The sequence below is a fragment of the Xiphophorus couchianus genome, chromosome 9 (genome assembly GCF_001444195.1).
Source record: "Xiphophorus couchianus chromosome 9, X_couchianus-1.0, whole genome shotgun sequence".
NCBI lineage: Eukaryota > Metazoa > Chordata > Actinopteri > Cyprinodontiformes > Poeciliidae > Xiphophorus > Xiphophorus couchianus.
In genome coordinates, this window is record NC_040236.1 from 2677504 (window position 1) to 2694444 (window position 16941).

The 16941-nt window shown below is 38.8% G+C and overlaps 1 protein-coding gene across 1 annotated transcript in view; it reads left to right on the top strand.

The window, feature by feature from the left end:
- The window catches only part of jmjd1cb (jumonji domain containing 1Cb), a 122783-nt gene that overhangs the window by 62858 nt on the left and 42984 nt on the right, over positions 1-16941 (top strand). The window lies entirely within an intron of this gene.

Below are 16941 nucleotides of genomic sequence, written 5' to 3' on the forward strand. Positions count from 1 at the left end.
AAGAACACAGTTGTTAGTTAGCCTGCAGTGTGGTGGTGGTATTATTGTTTAAATGGGCTGCATTACTTACATGACTGTTTTTGCAAACCTGCACCATGTTTTTTCTCTCGGAATTGTCCACTTAGTTAAAAAGTTTCGGAACTAAGAGATATGTAATGTTCGCATTTTCCATGGCATGTGTGAAACGCATGCTAACACACAAACCCACCTGGAGCATAAATAAAGCTTAAACTGGCAGTAGATGTCACTTAGCATGTGATTTGGACCTGGGTCTTCTCTCATTGACCGCCGCTGTCATTTGGTGATTTCGCCATTCTGTCATCTTGCATGGAGCAAGTTGGAAGGTGTGCTTTAACCCCCAGACTGGAGTGAAGACAGGCTGGTGTTTCTTGCTGTAGTATGGGACGGTGTCATGAAAAGAGTTGCTCAGGTTTGCCCCCACTTAGAGGAGAATTGCTACCAGGTTAATGGTTGTCAAAAGGAAAACAGTTGGTGAGAGGTCAAAGGGTAAGGTAAGGTAAGGCGAGGTGAGCTCCACCAAGTGAGCAGTTTGCTGTTACACAAGCACAAAGAATCACTGGGGGAGCATGAAATACATTCACCAACCAGCTTTACATCATGTTACAATGTTGTTCACTCATCAGAAACATAGCTGGTGTGTTGCCTTCATTCTTTCATGCATGTTTTAGAAATCCTTGAATCTCCCGTGACAACCACTCAGCTGTTCAAAAGACTTGAGTGAACCTAGCCCTGCCTTGGAGCTGCTGTTTCTAAGCTTCCATCCTCCAGGACTCCCCGACTCAACTCCGTCAGACTAGCCAGCACAATCATGCTGGGGACTGCATGATTTAGATGTATATTACTGTGTTATCATTATTATATTAGTAGATAATTCGACTTGCTTATCTTGATAAGCCTAAAAGTATTCAAAGTATTCAGGCAAACTTAGATTTAGAATAATTTTATTTTGACAGGAAATAAGATGAACATCTCTCACCACAGTGTAACAGCTAGATTTGTTTTGAAGAATATATTTGTTCCATTTATATTTCATGTTAAAAATATTTAAATTGGTTCTCAGTAATCAATATAAAAAATCAGCACAACATTTTACTGCTGTTTGGATGTTTCAAACATCCAAACATCCAAATCATTCATAATACATACATCCAAATGATACATCCAAATCATCGATAATACATATGGTATTATCGATGACTTAAGTTTGGTAATGAGCTTCAAGTCTCAGAACATCTGCTGGATTTGATTTTAGTAGAAAATCAATTGTCTGGTGAAAATAAACAGAAATGACGGTAGATCACTGAAAAGCTGATGTTTGTTTTTCTCAGCAGTGAGTACCATGTGGATAGAAGATAGTAGACATGCTGTTTGCACATTGTTTGCTCCAAATGCTTGTTTCATCACAGTTTTACTTTAAAATCTGATTAGTTTGTTTTTATTAAAGTGAAAGAGTGAAGGAGTTTCCCTTCAATAAGCCACCAGGTAGAGCTGAGAGGCTGCAGGGGAGAGCTATGCAGCCTGTAGGCACTTTGCTCTGTCTCTAGCATCTCAGTAAGAATTGAACTGCAGAAATATCAAGGAACTTTCTACTCATTAATACTGCAGCATACCCACCCAGCATACTTTGCCTCTTGCTGACTTTGAAAGTAATGCACTTTTAATTCTCCTCTTCCAGTGCCATTATCACTGTGTAGTGGTAGTAGTTTCTTATTATATACATAATAGGTAGATGTTTGTACCTGACTGCTATTTTAACATATCGAATTCTTTCTATGCAGTGTTATAATGTATCACCAAAATGTGAGTTTTGTGTTTAGACAACAGATTGTGACTGTGTTGTGCTTTAGGTGTAAAACCCATGTCCACATCAGACTTTATTGTTTATCCTCCAACACTCTGAGCCTGTATTTCAGTGTGTAAAGATGCATAACACTTGTTGGTTATCACTTTATCACAAGCCTTGACTTGTATCCTCACCTAACCTCAGCTTTCAGCAATCATTTTAAAAAGAGAAAGTGTAGAACAGACCTAGTTTATCAGTCAGATAACTAGCTGTTAGAATGTCGTGATCAGAGAGTGTCAGATCATCAACCTGGTTGATAGGAAGCTAGCTGGCAAAGAACACACAGTTCAGTTTGATCAGTTGTGGAAAGATTATGCAGAGTAGTAAGAATTTCTGTGTCCCCAGTTCTGAGGAAATTAGGCACCTTTTCCTTCAACTGTTTTTAAAGGGAAAAAAAAGCAAAAACAAATAAAACATCACATAACATTTATCTATTCTCTAAGCTAGAAGTTAGGCCTAGGTCTCCAAACAACAATGTTAGTGTTTATCGCAATAATTTCTGGGTCAATAAATCGGCCAGCAACAATTACAGTTTTCTGGCCGATCACTGATCTTCAAAAAGCCGGACCTGAAAATTCTTAATTTTGGCTGATACAGATTTGTGTTTTGTGCTAAACATAGTGACAAAATGGCTAAGTCGGCAACAGTGAGGTGACTATTATTAATCACGCACATGCAGACATGACCTTGTGGGTCGGTCTATCAGTCCCACCTCTCTACCAGCAGAGAGAGGTGGCTGATTTTCAGATCTTTTGCAGAGAAAGATAAGATCAGTTTCTCATGTAAGGATCGCCCAGTTACTCAAAATGAAGGAAATCAGGACTGACCGACGAGACAAATTATACAAACACACACTCTGGTTTAAACCTGAGAACCAGGTTCAAACCAGTCATGTCATGTTTTTAGACTGATAGGGTTGTGAGAAAGCCATAGTGTACCCAGAGAGAACACACACATGCATAAGGAAAACAAACTGCATGTAAAACAACCCTCAGGCAGGGATTCAAACCCAGAACCTTCATTGCTGCAAGGCAACAGTGATACCAACTGTGCTCAACCAACGAGTGTTTTGAGGATGCATCTGGTGTTTGAAAAGAGTTTGTTCTTGTGTGTCTGAAAACTACTGAGGAATCAACAACTGACAGCTAGAACATCACAAACCAAAAATAATTGATTGAGAAGCAGAAACAATGTCTTAGCTCATTAGCGCGCACACACGCACACATCCCTACACGCATGCACACACACCCCCCTAACCTAGAAACAGCATTTCCTCTCATGGAGACCAAGGATTTGTCCTGTCAGGGAGCAGTGGTCCCCACAAGTATATAAAGACCTAGTACACACACTTACCCTTGACCACACACACATTTTCTCTTTTCTTTGTCTCGATTTTATGTCCATACTTCTGCCAGACTTGTTTGTCTGTGGCAGTGAGGTTCTGTGGTTAATCTTACAGAGCAGTGCTATTAAATAGGGGGGTTAAGTTGAGAAAAATGTATAAAATCAACAAAATCTGTGCTGGCGCCATGGAGATGTTCTGTGTGTGTCAGCTTTAGAGACATATATATGTAATAAATTGATCTTAGAAGCTGCTTTGGGATGAAATTTAGTTTGTTCCTGGTTGTTGCTCTTCTGTTTGTCTTCCTGTCTATTTTTTTGTACTCTAGCTTCTATCCCTGCTCTGTGCTGCTGTTGTCATAGCAACAACATCAAAGACTCATAAATGGATGTCTTTGAAAAAAATAAAATGGAATTGGATCATTTGATGTATGCATCCTTCCTCGTACACCATGTTCTAGCGTTCTTAATATTAAAAGAAAAGCAAAGTAATATAGAGTACATTTTTCACATTTGAATAATAAACGGGAACATCTGAATGATGCACATATTGAAGTGTTAGTGGTAATTTTCAGGCCTCCATGTCTGTATGCTTGTTTGTTTGGGTTGATCTCAACAGTTTATCTCCTGCTGCTGGTCAAATTGATATCTGGTTGTGAACAGGTGAAATTCTATGTCGATGATGCAATGTCTTTTTTACCAACTGATTTGTAATCGGTTTGTAATCACTTTGTCTACATGAAGGTTTGGAGGAAATCAAAGCGGGTTGATGTGGAAGCTGCAGAGGGCCTTGTAGTGTTGTGTGGTTATTGAATAACTCATCTGGTTTATGTCAAAGGAGAAAAGCTGAGTTCTACAGAAAAACGTCTCCTTTGAGTAATGTGACTGAACCAGAGGTGTGAGTTTAAACCCAACTTTATCTCATCAGTAAAGACTCAGAACTTCACTTGGATTTGAGCCTTTTAAATTGAGTGTTTGATGTCGTCCCTGGAGCCGAGCTACTGCATAGAACTCCTCTGGCCTTTTAGCAGAGTTCCCTCTACATGTTGCTGCAACATGCATGCTGTATCTCTCAGGCTTCTTACCCAGATTGGCCTTGTAAATGAGAACTGGTTCTCAATCACCTCACTTGGTTATGTTTTGCTTAAATAAATAGATTAGTATTTTGTTTTCAGGAGGAAATATTATTTCCATATTCAAATTTTCAAAACACAAATGGGTTGTTTTAAACAAAGTAAATTTGTTTTCAGACAATTTTATTTAATTTTTTTAGAAATTGTCCCTAAACATCTCTAGAATTAGTTAATTAGCTTTAGTAATCTCCCAGGTTAACAAGTTGCCCAAGACAAACATGAAGACATAAACAGTTACGCAGCACCGCCTGAAGAGCATTATATTATCATTTGATTTGTTTGTACAAACCCCATGTTTGGTCAAAAGAAAATTCATAGAAAACCATAGATAGAAATAGAGTAACTTTAGTGCTGTGCAATATATCACAAATACATTATCACAATAATAGTGTGTGCAATTTTCACATTGCAAACAACTGTTAGATGTGCAATCTTATTGGGAAATATGTAGTATAGTTTGGGTGTCTGAAAGACCAAAAATTCTATTGAAATGAAAAATGTATAAATAAATGTACATTTAAGGATTAAATATACGTGAGATTTAAGTTTCATTCAATGTGGGAATAATTTGAGTTTATCTGGCGTGGGAAGATTTAAATGTTTGTTATGAATACGAGAAGAGCAGGAAATCATAAGATCTGGTATCTTCTACTGGCTCCTTTTCAAACAATTAATTTAAAATTGGTTGTCAACAGGCATGATTATTTGTTTTAATTTTTTTTTCTTGTTTTTACCTTTTGTCTGTTCAAAATACATAAATAAAATAAATAAATAATTGTCCACTAAAATATTGCGTTATGACCTTGCATTTTTCATCCTAATGTAACATTCATCCAGCTGGACAGTCTTACAGATGTTCACACCAGCTGCCGAATGCTAAAGGTCACACAGATGATTATAGAAAAAATAGGTAGATCTGGCAACTGATATTGCCATCATAATATTTACCAATATTGTCAAAAGCTCAATATTTTCTAATTTAGCTTCCACATTCAGACAAAAACTATACTTGTAAAATTCTCTAGAAGAGGTGAGATCAGTGCAGGTTATTGTCAAGAGTGTAACATGACCTAAGGGGCTATTTAAGTCGTAATAATATAATATGGTAATGAATGTACAGTGAGGTGAAAGGCTCAAAGCTGTGATGTCATCTTGAACACATGATGAAAGTGTTGCAAATTTTCACCTAGAGGTAGAACCTCATAAAGTTGACACGCTGCCGTTTAAAGCACATGGTTAACTCTGATGTATCTTCTAGCATTGCAATGACAAAGTTTCATAACATGACTCATTTCCTTTATAAATCATTTCCTTTGGTAATTTGATGCATTTTAATCAGCCAGTCCATCTAATCTGGAAAATTGTTGAACCATAAGCATGTCTTACCCAATCTACTTGATCAGAAAATAAATCTTAATGCAATTCTATAAATAATGCCACTTATTTTAATGATCTGACTATACTCATGTTTTACTGTACAAATAGGTATGTACAGCTGTAGCTGGATAACATAAACATCTTGTTTTATGTAAAATTTTAATTTTTTCCTATAGATCAGTCTGCTGTTTGTTTTGAACACAAAATAATCAAAATAATTTATCTTTTTTTGGTTAATATTTGCAGTGAAAAACAGTATGGATCTCACTGTTCTGGAAAACAAACGTTTTGCTTATTTTATCAATAACTTCCAAATAATATTATTTTGTGATAATGTCATATTTTGGAACTGACTTTAAATTACATGTCTTTACTTTGGCCATCACCTTCCTGTGCAATTCTGCTTGAAAACGTTCTTGCTTACAGTCTTCCTTTCGGTTGGATTTTGTCCTGTAGATTGTTTTTCCGGGCCAATTGGAACAGAAGGAGAGAAGTTGTAAACATTGACATCTATTTTCTGCTGTTTTAGAATTGTGGTCTGCCTGTAGTTTTATTAATGGCAGCAGAGGAAGCAAGCGAAGCCATTCAGCCCCAAATATTGAACTACAGTCGCCTCGTTTGAATCTGTACTTCTTTCTTTGCAGTGGAGGACGATTCTGTGCACTGCAGGCAATTTCTGGTAGACTTTCCAGCATCGAACTGGAGCATTACATATGTCACAGACAGATGTTAGCAGTTAGGTAAAACTTAATTCCTCAACACAGTCCACGCCTCCAGGAAGCAATCGTTTCTCTACAGCTAGAGTCCAGACCCTCTGGAAGAAGCAAAGCATAAAACAAGGAGCTGGTTCTACCAGGCTGCCTTGGATGTGATTTGAGACTTGGGTATCAGTGATTTGATCCCTCCTCTGTACTGAACTGTCCTGATATTATGTGAGATTTAAAATTCAAAGATGAACTTTATTTGACGTAAGGAAGAAATATACAATATATACAGTACATACAATACACATCTGCACTTTGCTGTCATTGTGTTGCTTTTCGTCCGTACAGTACTGCATCTCCCATTTTCATCATTGTTTACTGGGTTCCCACCCCATATATGGCCACAGGTGGATAGTTCCAGCTCCCAGTCCTGGAGACAGCTTCTAGAAACATTAATGAAATAATTATTCTCAGGAGCTCAGTGAATTCATATGTGGTGCCATGAGAGAATTCCACCTGTGCAATGAGTCCAGTGGTTACAAACAGCTGTTCGTGGTGTTTAGAAGAAGGTGGAAGCAACTGGGAATGACAGCAGCTCAGCCACAACGTGGTAGACCACATCAGATCACAGAGGATAGTCAGTGGTCACCATGCTAAGGAGCAAAGTTTTCAGACTTCAGCTTTCTAAATAGTTGATGGCTGCCACAGAAATTAAAAACATTGTACTGTTTGAAACTGTAGGAACCAGCAGCAAACCTGCAGTCTCAAAGTAAAGTTCTTTGTTAGGAACACATGGATCAATCAGATCTCTGTATGATGGAGGTGATTATTAAGGGCTTTATTTGTGAGAAGGAGAATCTTAAATTTTATTCTGGATTTAACAGGGAGCCAATGAAGAGAAGCTAAAATGAGAGAAATGTGATCTCTGTTTTTAATTTTCATCAGAGTTTTTGCTGCACCATTTTGGGTCAGCTGAACATTTTCTTACTGCAATTTGTGAATTTCCTGAAAGTAAAGAGTTACAATAGTTCTGCCTGGAAGGAACACATGCATGCCATGGGCTAGTTCTTGGCATCATTCCTCGACATAATATTTCTAATTTTAGCAATATTCTGGAGATGAAAGAAGGAAATCTGACCTGTTAATATGGGGCTAAATGTCCAGATCTAAAATAACACTGAGGTTCTTTACTTTATTATGGAAGGCAGAGGAACACCTTTGGGATGAGTTGTAGTGGAGACTGTGAACCAGGTCTTCTCATCAAACTCCAGCTTCTGATCTCATAAGATGGGCTTCTGGAGTTGCCATGTACACACTTCTATTCCTAAACCTTGCTGGAACCCTTCCCAGATGAGATGAAACTGTTGGAGCTGCAAAGGATTGACTGACTTCACTTTTAAACCATCTGGATGAGGAATGGGGTCTGATTCGAGGTCAGATGTGTGGAGGCAGGCCACTGGTTTGGCTGCATGGTGGCACATTTGTTACCACTGCCGCTGTGTGAGCCCCACTGGGTCTTTCTGAATGGGAAAGACCCATGCGGAAAGACTGGACCAGTTGAATGTTAAAGTATTACTTTTAAAAATAGTTTCATATTACAGCATTTTATGAGACCATAACATGCTGAATCTGATTCTAAGGCATGAACAGAAAATGCGTAAAAACCTCTGACAGCATTTGGGTTCTCACTGGCTTCTCTGCCAGTGAAGCCTGGGTTCCCTCCAGGTATCAGGTTTCTCAAAACCATCTATTTTAGGTCACAGTTGCTATCATTGCTCCTATTCGTCTTTGTGTTGCCCATGCAATAGCTGTACTTGTCTCTCACCTATTGATTGCAGCCTTGAACTCATGAGTGAGTATATACATCGCATGAATGAATGGAGGGATGGATGCACAGATAGACTGATAAGACGACGAATCAGAACATAGCTGTTAAGAGTTTGAGTCTCACACTGAAGCGAATAGCTTTAACTTCTTAACCTGTGCTGAACTGATGAATCTGCTGTCATATATTCCTACATTAAAGTAGCCATTCCTTCTGAACATGAACAGGTTTTAGAGGTGCACCGTTTGAAGTTTTCTGGCCCGTTAGTGATCTTTAAAATGGCTGATTCTCATTCTGGTAGATCCTGCTTTTTTGGACTGAAAAGTTACTAAACATAGCAGCAAAACTGCTTAATTATCAACAGTGGGGCAACTATTGTTGAGTACTGGTGGGTGGTCTGTCAGTCAGCCCTCTTTCACAGCTGATTTTCAGACCTTTGTAGATTAACATAGGATTGGTTTCTCATGTAACTGTCGGCTGATCAGCAGTGTTGCATCCTTCTAAGTTAAGTTTGGCGCCCCTACCTAACTCCTTAGAAGAAATCTTTGACAATTTTCTCTGAGTACCGTAACTCCTGTCCCCTCCTAACGTTCCCCCCACCCTCCACCTTTTTTTTTCTTATACATATATGTTTTTCTTTTCATATTTGTGGATAATATATTTGTCAGGGTTACCTCTTATGGCAGTATTCTTTCTTTCTACTGTTCAAATGTTATTTTATCTCAGTTTAGTTTTGTGTGGCTGTGTCTGCTGTCATTTGTTGGTGGGTTACAATCTTATAAATTTTATGGCTATACTTTGTACCTTATTTTTCAGTATACTGCAATAAAAATAAAATAAAAAGACATTTGAAAGAAAAACATAAACAACGTCAGCTGAAGCATCGACAGGAACATCAGCTGAATTTGATTCTAAAATGAAAGGGAAGTAGTCTGAAAAGGTTAAAATATCCCTCCAGTGCTCATCAAAGTAATAAGTACCATAAAGAGCAAGGCACACTGGTGGTGTCAGATGTACATCACTGGCCATTTCTACAAAGAGTGACGCCAGCAATTTGTTTCATAAATACAACAGTCTAGTGTGAGCAGTTTTTTTAAAAAACATTAAGTTTCTCCACCATCGTTAAGAATAAGTTTGGAACCAGATATTTAATAGACAATAGACACAAACGTTTGTCTCAGTGTGGGGGGTCAAAGGTGACATGCAGGACCTTTGGATCATTTCTCTGCCTCTGAGGTTGTGAACAAGCTCTCTACTCACTCAACTGTTTATTTGCAAACTGATGAAAAGTCTCTGGAAACTGCACACATGTAACAGCTCACATCCGTGTGTGTGTGCATGTGTCTGTGTGTCTGCGTGCGGGCATGTGTGTGTGTGTGTGTGGACGCATGGAACGTTTATAGTCTTTCCGTCTGGCTCCATGTGATTCACTCTTGCAGAGGTGTGGCTTGTCAGCAGCCACACCTTGTTTCACAAAGCATCAAAGCAAACTGTAAGCATGACAACATCTGTATAAAACATGCTTATTACCACCAGTAACACAATTATACTTTATAGACTAATGCCCTGACCAACTAAACACTTGGACACAATTGATCATCACTCTCCTCTGGTGACTACCTGCTGGACAGTGGCAGCATCACTGCGCTGCCCAAAGATATGCCTGTTAAGAATCGCCAAATGTTCACTGTAAAGACTCATTTCAGGAAAACATCCAATTTTATCTGCAGGCTGATGATGCCGGTTGACCTCCAGTTAAATTGGACGGAGTTAGTCAGTCATCTGATTCTGAAGTATAATAACAGTTTACCAGATTCTGACTGAACACAATAGTTAGCTTGCTAACTATTGCTAACTATTTTGCTGGAATTTTCATGCTTGTGCCAATCCTTCTACAGAACCAAAGCAGTCAGTAGTGAACCTGGGGGAGATGTGCTAAATGTTGAGTCATCATCTGTGTGCTATGATCACGGAGGCCAGGAGATTCATGGAATGTCTTTCCCCATTATTGTTTCTAGCATGCTGTTAAAATTACAAAACTCTGAAAACTGAATAATTTCATGTAATGTAAGCTTAACTGTAAAGCTAATAAGTGCTGACACAGCAGCGTGTCGAACACACACAGCTTCTTTACTCATCTTCTCTGCATTTTCTCTCGTTGAATTCTTGGCCTTGCTGGACAGAAACTTCCATTTGCAGAGGCATGAAGAAACTCTCGGATATTCAGTTTGTCGTCCAGCAGAAAGAGCGGGAGTGTGTGGTTTGTTTGCACATGAGCCATGAGCAAGTTGTACGTAATTTGATTGTAATTGGGTCAAAAAAAAGCACCCCCCCTCCCACCCTGCCGCCTGCCCTCCTGAGCAGATGGTGCTGGGATAGTCTAATCGCCTCCTGTGGATCTGTGTGTGCATATGTAATTATAGCTTACCCTGCTAGTAGCGAGGCCTTCACATGTAACGTCTCCCTGTCAAGAACCAGTCCAGCCATCTCACCCAGCAGAGTATTCTTATCTTCTTATTCTACTCACCTCTTCTCAAACGTTTTTGGACATACATTTTTTTACATTGATGTTTAGCAAGATCATAACCGTTAATTAGTCAAAGACTGAAAAAGTAATAGCACCTTTGAAAATACATTCATCATTTGTTTTCTTTTAATTTTACTATTTCATTTCAGTATTTGGACATTTGTTGTGTTTGGTGCAAATGTCAGCAGATTTTTTTTTCCAACATTATCTTTATTGGCTTTTCAACAATGTTTCCAATAATATACAGGACATAAATGTGCTCTCACATCAAATGAAAAGTCCAGGGTAGTTAAATTATTGTCCAACATTCAACTTGTCTTTCCTTGAAAGCCAGGTCATTATGAAATATTTTAGAGCAGCACTTATTACATACAGAGTATATGAGAAAAGAAAAACAATGCCTCCATCCCCAAAACCCCCTGAGAAGAAACAACAATTACAACAATAACGGTTTCTCTATTTTCCAGGAATTAGCCCAAATTATTTTAGTATTGTACGTGGTTCAGAAAATACAAACTTGAATGTATAATTCAAAGTAAAGTAGTCAAATAAAGATTATCTTAGGACACTGCAGGGGACCAACCGCAACTATAACTCACCCCAGACACTCCTCATATCCATGTTTTCTATATATTCCATAAAAGGACCCCAAATATTTTGAAATAGCATTAATTTCCCTTTTATAATGTGGATATTTCATTAATCCAGTTAATGAAATTTGTTTTACTTTTACTCTTCCATGAAAGTGCTATGACTCTTTTTGCAAGTAGTAAACATAAATCCATGGCAGTAATAATCTTTCTGGACATATGATGTCTGTCAGGATATAAGCCTAGAATGAACAATTTGGGGTCAAACTAGTTTTATACCTAGTATAGTCTCTAGAGCTTGTCTAGAGCTCCCTCCAGAGTTGTGTAACTTGCTTGCATTTCCAGATACAATGGAAGAACGTTCTCTTCTCTTCTCCACATCTAATACACTGGTCTGGGATGGCACCATTGTACTTAAGCTTTTCTGGCGTCACATAAGTTCTCATTAGCCATTTATATTGCAGTACTTTGAGGCGTGTTTTGGTAGTTTGTGTTTGTGCTTCTCCCAGTCCTCTGAAGGCAAGTTCTTTTGTAAATCCTCCCTCCAGGTATTTAGCTTCCATAAAGAAGACTCTAGGACCCCTCCACTAACATGCTATATAGTTTGGAGATTAGGCCTGTTGTGATAAACAATAAATCGATAAATCGACGTCATTATCGGCATTATCGTCTCTTCCGACCTTTTTCTCTTTCAGCTAATGCGACTGAATGAAAAAGGGCTCAACTCCGGTGCTCTCCACTGACGCCTCCCTTCCTCATTTCCTTAGCGTAAAGCCCAGCACACACTACACAATCTTAGAGCTGTCTGCCGATTGTCGGCCCATTTTTAAAACCTGACAGACCACACATTAGCCGACAGAAATCGGCTAACCGATAACGGTTTGATCGGGTTCGTTCCTGCCGTGTGGTGTCCAACAATGGGCACAAAATAATGGCTACAAGTTCAGTGAACTAATTTTAAAACCAGGCATTAATCAATGCTTTACTACAATCTACCTGCAATGCATGTGGCTAGTGTCAGCGTAAAGTCCTGACTGAATGAAAATCATTATATTTACGTCACGTTAACGAAGAACAGCTGAAAAGTTACCGGGTTTATCAACTGCTGTAGCAATTTCGCTCCAACTCCTCCTCTTGTCATTTCTGTATTCTTTGCATGTTGAATAAACATTAATGTTGTTTCCACATATCATCTCCAATGTCCGCTGGACTTCGGGTTGCGCCGTGTCAGCTGTTTGGGATTCCTCTCTGTAATTTCCCCTCATAAAGCACGAGGAGAATCCCCGCTTTCTGATTGGCTACCTGTCACATTCAACAGGCTGCGTTAAGCTCCCAGTCGGGGAAAACCCCTGATTTGGATCAGAGCGGCAACGACGATCTACCATAACACACCACACAATCTTAGAAAGACCAACGTTCTAAGATTGTCATAAGGGGAAAAATAGGAGCAAAAAAATCGTGTAGTGTGAACTATTGCATCAGGTAGTCGATGTGCCCATTTTCTCTATTTAAATCTAATTATTACTGAAGGGCAACATAATATACAGACTTCATAATCTGCACTCTTTTGGTTGAATGCAGTATTTATTTCCACTTTGGCTTTATGTTGTTTAGTTTTTTTCCAGTACATTTTTTGTTAATGGAGACTGAGAATCCATTTTATTTTTGTTTTTGGTTGTTTTGTTTATTTTGTTTATCAGTTCCAGTGTTTAGTATTCTTTTGAAAATAAAGTGTATCTATCTTTGACAAGAAACCTCATGCATTATTACGTCATTTCCATTAAATCAGTGTAAAAAGATCTTCAAACAATATTATCGTTTATCGCAATAATTTTTGAGACAATTAATCGCTCAGCAAAATTTGCTATCGTGACAGGCCTATTGGAGATAATTCCTTTTCTAAAACAATCATTCTTCATTTCAATTTCCAAGGTGGACAGCGGAAGGATGGATTCACATTGATTTTGAGATGATCTAATAAAATTTCTCACCTGTATATATTTAAAATAATGTTTACTTGGGATATCATATCTGGCCTTCAACTCTTCAAATGACATCAAAACCCCATCCTCTAATTCCACAAGATCTCCTATTGTAACCTATTCAGCCCATTTCCTCAAACCAGGATCTGCCCTGTCTGGAGGGAAAGACTGGTTACTCCACATTGGACTGAAGCATAAATGTCAGCAGATTTAATCCTGGATTGGTTTTGAAATGTTCTGAGTTTTATTGTTACAGTAGCAGAGGAGTGAATGGGCAGCAGAACTCTGAAGCAGACCAGAAAGGTGAACTCTGGTCTGCCTACAAAACTCTGCCTGTTTTGTTGAAGTGAAGTCTGAATGCATATGTGAACACCAAGTGGACCAGAGATCACATCAAGGAAGCGGACTACAGTACAGGGCATTCTGGGTAAATACAACCAAAACAGTTGTGTGTCTGGTACTAGCAGGAGAAATGACTCATTGTCTTTTACTAAAATCAAAAGAGAAACCCAGAACTGCACAAGCTCTAAACCACAGATCAGGAAACTGCTGATTAAACCAGACTCTTACCTTCTATATGTCTAGATGTCCATGTGGTAACAACAATTAAATCACATCTCCAACATTTTTGTAAAAAGAAGAAAAAAAAAATTCCTTTTGTGATGCAAATTCAAGTTGACCTGGTTTGTAGATAATTAGTTCAGTTTAACATTAAAGATTTGTCCTATTATTTTTACAGTGCAGTATTGACTCTTGTGGTGTGGTCGGAATGTATTCAGTGCTGACTCAGTTATACTCGTCAGTCCGGTCGCCCTTTGGCATGTTGTGGACCTTCAGTAGATTCTAAACATACAAGCTTGACTTTACATGCTAAATTATTCTGAGACTCACCAGGCTTGAGAAAGTTCCCACAGTGCTGTCATTGAGCTGATTCTCTGGGAGAGCAGGTTTTGTTAGATTTGAATGTCTTTGTGGAACTCAGGCTTTGTTTGATAACCAATCTGCTCTGATTTCTCTGAATCTTCCATGGTGTGATCTGCTGCCTGTGGAACACTTGTTCCTCGCAGAGATGCACCAGCTGGTCAGACTGGTCACAGACTGGTCACTGAGTGGTGACCAGTCAACCCACTCATTGACATAGGCCCTGACTAGGAGGCTCCTTTAGCGTGGCGCCCATTTCATCCATCATTTTGTATGTCACTTTAGGCATACCTGTCTTTTCCACAGTTAGCATACTGCTACTCACACACACACACACACACACACACACACACACACACACACACACACACACACACACACACACACACACACACACAGATACATGTAAAAACATAATACACCCATTTATTGTGATGTTTCTGCTTTGAGAATCATTCTTTCTGATGATTGCTTTTTGTTGTTTTGTTGATTTGTGCTAGTTATGTAATAATCACAGTATGTTAACTTTCAACATGGGTTTTAAATTAATACATTCTTGTGATTTTAAGAGAAGCTGTTTGTTTCTTCTTGTGACTGATAGAGAACAACAGTAGTCAGATTTACTCATTCATTCATTTCATCACAGGTCACTCAGTTTTATTAATAAATGCTTTTGGGCAATAAAAAGATGTAATCTGTTCTTTTTATTTACTTCCTGCATGGATTTCCTACATGTTCTGGTCGTGTTCCACTTGTGACAGCAATATCCTGTATCCTTTACATGTCTGCTAAGGAAGAATTTCTCCAAAGTAGCTAAATATTTATATAAAGCTAAATATTTTCTGAAGCCTTTCAGGTTATGGTCTGATGAAAGTTAATTTCATCTTTTTGGCCACATTTCCAGAAGGTGTGTTTGGTGCAAAAACAACACTGACCATCTCCAAAAGAGCACCGTAGTCACAGCTAAGCTGGCAGGCTTCTGAAATCTCAAACTCAACACATTTGTGTTGAGGAAAGTATATATAGTTTACGGTATATAAATTTGGACACAAAAGGGTTTGAATTAAATCTTTTTAAGCATTGATTATTTCTGCATGTCACTTATTTTGATGACATTGGTCCACATTGAAGCATGGTGGTGTGTTCAGGATGCATCCAGATCAGTAAGTAAATAAGTTCATGAAAGGAAAATAAAAACTTTGGAGTGGCCAAGTCAGAGTTCCACTCTAAACCAGACAAAAACAATCTGAGGGTCATCTGAGGATAACTGTAGAAAAAAATTATTTGTGTAATCCTGGAGATTTGGAGAACTTTTCAAGAAAGGGTGGATAAATGTCACCAACTCCTCAATGTAACCTGCTGATGAACTGAATTTAATGAGATGAAGCCAAAACGTTGTTCAACAAACTCCACACACCTTTATATAGTGATAGAGTTGTAGCCTCTTATGCAGCCAGGTTTGGTGGTTCTTTTACTACTTCTAGATTTGTTTTTCAGTTTTGTTTTACTCTGTGAAGTCGTATCATGAGGGAAATGTTTCTAATGATTTATCATGTTCAAACCTGACATTCTAACAGGGTTATGTAGACTTTTGAGAGTAATGAGTAATGAGTTTCATATGTAGCTATGTTCAGGAGGCTGTGCAGTCCTCAGGTTTACAGTAGTAGTTACTCTGTGTAAATGTGAGCCTGAGTGGGTAAAACAGCTGAGCTGGGCTGTAGGACAGGCTTGTAGGCTGAGAGAAAGTGAAAGAGAGAACCAGTCTCCATCATGTTCACACACACACAGAGGGGAAGTGAGTGTTGGCTGGCCTCACTTCTGTTCCTCCCTCTCCACCTCCCTCCCCGTCTTCCTCCCTCTCTCTCCTCCTCTCTTTCTCACTCTTTCGTCAGTGGCAGTTAAAATGTCTGCTGCGTAGCTCTTCCTCTGCTCTGCTCTCTCCCCCTCTTCACCATCTGTCTTTTCTTACCACAAGAGGAAACCATGCTGTCTTTTTTTACCTCATCAGTCTTTCTTCTCGTTGTGTCTCCTGTTGGGTTGATGGATCACAGTTAGCTTTGCAAAAAGCTTTTCTACGAAGCCATCATTCAATCATTTTGGAAAACAGAGGAAAAGGTAATCTCACAGATTTTAGTATTCACCTTTCCTTGTGTCTTTATATTTTTGGAAATTCTCTCCATCAGTCAGTAAAGATTGAGCTGCATCAGCCAGCAAACAGGCAGGAGGTAATAAACGGACAAGTTTGGACTTTTTCCACAGCAGAACGGGAGGTTATGCTCATTCTAGCTAGACGTTGATATGTTATGTGTCGGCATGGGGTGGGGGGTGCGTGCGTGGAACTGTGTCCTCAGTACTACCTCACCATGTAGGTGCTAGAAAAATCGTCAACCCATACTGCAACTAGTATAAAATGTACTTCAATCATTCTGGATTTGATGTTGATGATGAAAAATATTTCACACCATAAAATGTGAACTAGAACCTTTGGCTTGGTTAGTAGTTCTACTCTAATATGTATTTCCAGAAGATTTTTCAAGGGGTCTTTATTACCGATAGCAACCATTTAACAGGAACCTGGAATCTTTTGTTTGGATAACTTGTCTTCCCTGATCACTCTGCGTGGGTCGAGTTTCTGATTCATAAACAGATGAGAGATTGCTCAGACTGACATGGCTGT